Below are 6,245 nucleotides of genomic sequence, written 5' to 3' on the forward strand. Positions count from 1 at the left end.
CATAACTCAAAACAGCTACTCTTGTCAGATGGCCATCATACATCATTGAAAAGCTGAGATTCCAGGCTTTCAGAAAAGGTATGGTAGCCTTTGCCACTTTTTCGGTAACGACCAACCCCTCTGGCTCACGGACTAATTGTATCATTTTGGGGGCAAAGTCATGGAACATCAGGGAATTTAGTTGTAGCAGTTTTAATTTTACTTGCCGGGAAGTAGAGTGAGTGTAGAGTGGGAACCCTGTATTTTGCTTTCAGAATTATATAATGTTATGTTATTTATGTTCATTTCCAGGGCTTGAAAACTAAATGATTTTTCAAGTAGGCTTTACTTACTATTTGCCCTTGATTTACACCGTAGCTAGTCTATACCCAAAAATAATAAATCACAGGCGGCATCCACATTCAGATGGGCTATCCATCCAACATAGCCTACAGCTTACTGGCCTATTCCATGATAAATAATGTCTTATCAAAAACATTTCTGGATAAGTGCTAGAAACTCCTTACCTGGTTGTAGCCTAAGTTTTATCCATATGGAGATCTTCAAAGGCTTGCTCAATAATTCCTAACCCTGTTTATAAGCGAACATGTTCTAGCCTGTCTGTTGCTGACAGATATAGGCCTACCTCAAATTTCCTATTTAACTCTACATAGCCTATAATTGCGCAAACACTTAAAATCCCGACTTTAAAGCAACAAGGCGTGGACAGGGCAAAATAGGCTATATTATGTTATGCCTACATTGCCTTCAATCGTGACAGCTGCCTGGATTGAGCCTAGCGGGCGGCGAAGTGAACGCACAACCGGAAATAGTCTTTTTTTCCCCCTGACATAGGCTATGCTTTTGTGAAATTTTATAAAATATATAGAGAATGAAAAAAAACCCGATATTAACCGGTTTTATGGATTTCAGAATAACGTTTCTGTTCCGGAACAGTTCTGTTCCTCGTAAAATTCGTTTTCGTTTTCGTTCCTTGAACAGGTTCAGAGCCCTGTTTATTTCACAACGATCCCAGTTGAAGCTTTAAACATCAATATGTACATGTACAACAACTACATGTACAACTAAGACCAAATATTATGCAGTCCCACTATCACACTGTATATACACACACAAAACAAGATGCTCAGCCTCAGAGGCACAGAGACTACCTTGGGGCAATTGCTCTCACTAAACATGGTTTGAAACTTGAGTTGAGACAAATGCATTACATGACATCTTAAATCACATGATCTTAATTACTGTGTCTTTGAAACTTCATATCATCCACTAGAGGTCGCTGGCTTGGTTAGGACACGGTGTTACACTACCAAGTCGCCAACAAGGTCATTTTGATAGGGTGCAGTGACAAACTTGTTCTAAACTAATGGCTTCACCGCTATATAGCTTATTTTCATTAAACCAAGATGATTATCAGGCGGAACAAATATTTCAGGCTGGCTATGGTTCGGACCGGAGGACTAGAGCAAAGGAGAGAATTTGTTAACTGAAGACGTACTTTCATTGGCTAGATGCCTCATGCTTCATTTGCATAAAGTTCAGCATGGCCATGGAGGTATTATAAGAACTGGAGAAAGTGAACAAGTCCCGCCCCCATTCATTTCAATGGGAATGCTAGGCTAGTGAAAATTGCCAAATTGAACGATTTTTTCAGGCTTCAACATGGCGTTTCAAGGGGCTTGTTTCCGGTGCTGTTTTACTTAGCCAATTAAGTGCCAGGTTACTGATTGACGTGAGGTACAGAAGGAGAGCTCGTGCCCACACTAAGCTTGTGCATGAGCTGAGAGTGGAACAGCCACCAATCAGCATGAGGAAAACGGCACCGGACATGATGTATTTCTGGAAAATGGCGACGAGGAAGTGCCTTGCTAATCGGCGAAGCTAATCAGTCAAATCCTGACCCCCTGAGCATGGCCCAACTTCTTGACGAACCGCCTCTGATCGAATGGCCGCGGCGCCTTCCCGAGGTGCATTGTGGAAGCGTCAACTACGCCTTGCCGCTCTGAATCAATGGCTATGTGCGGCGTGGTGGCTTTTGCCGCGATAATGGACACGTACCATTAGGGTTCATGTGTCATGACAGTGACATGTCACTCTTCCAAGAAAAGTGCTACAAAATGTATTTTCTCTTCTGTATTTTGTTGTGAACTGTAGTCTAGCTTGTAAAAATGTGGATGTTGCTACCAAAATGCTACAACAATAAAGAGATGGACTACAGCACGTCGCCAGCCTGCAAGCAAGACAGTTGAGGTATCCACATGGTTACAGATAACCCCCACGTCACTGCATCATAGGAAGCCACACTCCTTGCAGACAACATACAGCCCACCAACTCACTATATCATCATAAGACACTGCCCCACATACACAGCACACTGGGCACCCCCCCCCCCAACACACACACACACACTGCCCCTTACCAGCATCTTATTAAGCCACATAAGCCCACCACCCTGCCCTTAGCCCCCCCCCACACACACACATACATCATTCACCCCCTGCTCTTACACTCCCCCCCTGCACTTCAATGCTTTTTGCACTTATCCTGCCCCCCCCCCCCATATGCACGGCGAAGGAACTGACAATTTCACTGCATTATTTACATTAGTAATCATATGCATGTGACAAATAAACATCCTTGTATCCTTGTATATTGCCCAAAACACTGACTGTTTAGGCCACAGGTTCAATGCCGGTTTGCCTTGTGATCATGTTAGCTGGTAATATTGCATACAATCTGTGAAAATTCAACAAGGCCCTGCCTATAGGCTACAATTACAGACAAACTGGTGTAAAAATTGCATTATCTTTTTCTATGACATGTTATACTAATGGAGAAATATGAAGTAAAATGGTAAATGTAAATGTTAAGTATGAATACTAAATGTAAATATTAAACATGAATGTTAAAGGTAAATATAAATGTATAAATGTCACTCCCTTAAGTGGCCTTTTATTGTGGAGGCACAAAGGCACACCTTTGCAATAATCATATGTAATCAGTATCTTGATATGCCACTTATAGACAGATGATGAGACAGTATGTGACTGGGCAAAGATGTGATTTATGGACAATGATTTGTGGATTCACAAATGCTAGTGTAATGCAAAAAAAGGATTGTATTTGGACATGATACAGAAATGCTACATCTTATCTGAGTGTGAGCTCATCTAAAATGGGTTGATGTAAGGTGGGAAAGGGTACTTTCTTTGAACTATTCTCAATCAAATACAGTATAGGGTTGACATGATTTGTTAAATCTTTCCCACTGCAATCAGACTGCTAAACCGGAAAATGTGAACGGCATTAGGGACTTTTATTTAGGGAAAATTATTTATCTGACTTATTTCATTATTCACTGAAATACTGAATAGGCTTGTGCGGAAAACAATTTTGTTTCATGACCCATACAAATGACAAATAAAAGAATCTTAGCCTACTTGTCAGGTTGGTCATTTATCCTGTTGCAATGTTCATTTCACTTATGTTCATCCTTCTTTGCGATTCGCTCATCTTCTCAAAGGAACTCTGAATCTTATTCATGACTATTGAGTCGTTGGTTACCTGTCTGACCAAGGCCCTTCGTCCCGGACTACTCAGTTTGGCTGAGCGGTCAGATTTAGGAAGACTGCTGGTTGTTCCAACCTTTTCCATTTGAGAATGATGGAGGCTACCGTGCTCTTGGGTACTTTCAATGCTGCAGAAATGTTCTTTTATCCTTTCCCAAATCTGTCTTCATACAGTGTCTCGCAGATATACAATTGTTTGTTCTCTGACATATACCATTTTAATCCATTCCTCCTGAGACCCTGCGTCCTCATATGAGGACATTACATTTAGGCTCTGCTTTACCTTGTGCTTACTTTTTCTGAGTAAAAACCTGTTGTCCTCATATGTGGACACTTCATTTTACCCTCTAGTGTTATCAGACACACAATACAATGTTTTGGGAAAAAGCAATATGGCGTCGATATCCACCTCCACGCTTTACCGGCATATGCGTGAGAACTATCGTCATGGTAACGTGCCAGTGAACGTTATGACATTTATTTTTTTGTAGTATGATATGGCATCAAGTTTCCCCCATTTCGATCATTGCAAACAGACCAGGACGTGTTTAACTTTCATGTCCTCATACGAGGACATCGGGACTGAAATGTACGCATAATTTCATTTTTAGGCTACATATTACATTGAAAATTGTCGTTCATTGGCCATATCAAACTACTGTAAAGCAATAATGGAAGTCAAAGTGTGGACATGGGCATAATAGAGTAACCTGAATAAATAAATCCATTGAAGGAATTACAAAAATAAATAAATAAATAAATAAGAAACAAATAGAGCAGAACTGTTTCGCTTCAATTGATTGTGGATAGACTTCTCTCTGACCCATACGCACAACTAACATTTACAAATAAACACTAAACTTAGCCAAATTAATAACAGGACATTTCTGTTCAATAAAAACAAACTGTTTTCTTATTAGTTGAATCTTAGGCACTTGGAGTACACACATGAATATTCACATTATTTCTGGATCGGCAATCTCATTGTATTCTCCTGGTATGCAAACTGTAACGGATCTAGTGCATGGCGCACCTGTGGCCTAAGTATCCCCAGAACCAGTCTCTCCAGGGTCTTCATCAGGTGTGATGTGAGAGCGACTGGCCTGAAGTCATTCAGCTCACGTGGATGTGGTTTCTTGGGGACGGGGATAAGACATGATGTCTTCCACAGTGTTGGGACTCTCCCGAGACGTAGACTTCGGTTGAAGATGTGCTCCAGTGGCTCTCCCAGTTCAGCAGCACAGGCCTTGAGCAGTCTTGGACACAGTCCGTCAGGCCCCGCTGCTTTCCTGGGATGGAGTCTCTTCAGCTGTCCCCTCACTTGATCTGCCGTTATGATGAGGGTGGAGGGGAGGGGAGGGGGTGAGGGGTTACCATAGTCATGGTCACCCTGGGGGGGAGGGGAGGAGGAGACGTGCTGCACTGGGGGTGAGGTGTGAGTTGGGCAGTTAAACCAGCAAGAGCAGTGTCCGTAGTTGATGGTGCTGGTGATGGTGATGGTGGACGACCGTTGTCCACTGAAGCAGTTGATGGTTCTGGTGATGGTGATGGTGGCCGACCATTGTCCACTGAAGCAGGGCAATCAAACCTGTTGTAGAACTGGTTTAGCTGGTTCGCCCTGTCCAGATCGCCCTCCACAGAGCTGCTGCTTTTCCTTAGGCCAGTGATGGTCTTCATTCCATCCCAGACCTCCTTCATGTTGTTCTCCTGCAGCTTCTGTTCTACCTTCTTCCTGTAGTCCTCCTTGGCCTCTTTCAGCCTGACTTTGAGCCAATAGAGACCCAATGTCCTCATACGAGGACATCTTTTTTCTCAAAAACTACTTGATGTACAGAGGTGAATTTTTTTTGTATGTTTATGAAGCCCTACTAAGCCAAATAATTGAGTGAAATGAAAAATGCATTCAAATTTACATCCAGGGTCTCAGGAGGTTAAGATGACTCAACAACAAAATGTGGAAAACTTGAAAGGGTCTGAAAACGTTCCGGTTGCACTATGGTTCCCCATTAAACTTCACAAACTTGATGAATTGATATAAAAGTGTATATGAACAACTGGAACTTCTTTATTGGTGAATATCTATAAGTTGTTGTTTTAAAGAGCTGAAGTTTTAAAGAATGCATCAATTCGAAATTCAACCAAGCAGTGGTTCAGGTAAGGGATATTGAACCACACAGTTCAGGTAGCAGAAGTTAATGCATGTTCAAGGTGCGAATGTGTGATGCATCACAGAGTGGTCATTACACCTCAAAATGTACAGTAATAGAAGTATATTTTTTTCGTTTACTAGGATATGTAAAATTGATCCATTAAGTTAAATTTGTGCATGGTCAAGCTGGTAAAACGGACCCAGTGCGCAGTGATAAACACTGCCAGTATAACAATGGGACATTTAACTAAGCAGTGGAATAAGCTTGCTTAATTGACACAAGTTCCAACTATATCAGGTCTTTCCTGCATATTCATGTAGCCTAGAATGTATGTCATTGTCATTACTTACTTCTATTACCTCTAAATGGAGATTGAGGTTACGTGTGTGATAAATGTACAGAAAAACAATGGCTGCCATCTTAAAGATCTTCATATGCAATCTATTTATGCCAGACCATACCATCATCACACAATTCTATTGCAAGATGGTCAAACTGAAAAGCTGAGACTCAGGGGGAACCTCT

The sequence above is a fragment of the Sardina pilchardus genome, chromosome 8, assembly GCF_963854185.1.
Source record: "Sardina pilchardus chromosome 8, fSarPil1.1, whole genome shotgun sequence".
In the NCBI taxonomy this organism is placed as follows: domain Eukaryota; kingdom Metazoa; phylum Chordata; class Actinopteri; order Clupeiformes; family Clupeidae; genus Sardina; species Sardina pilchardus.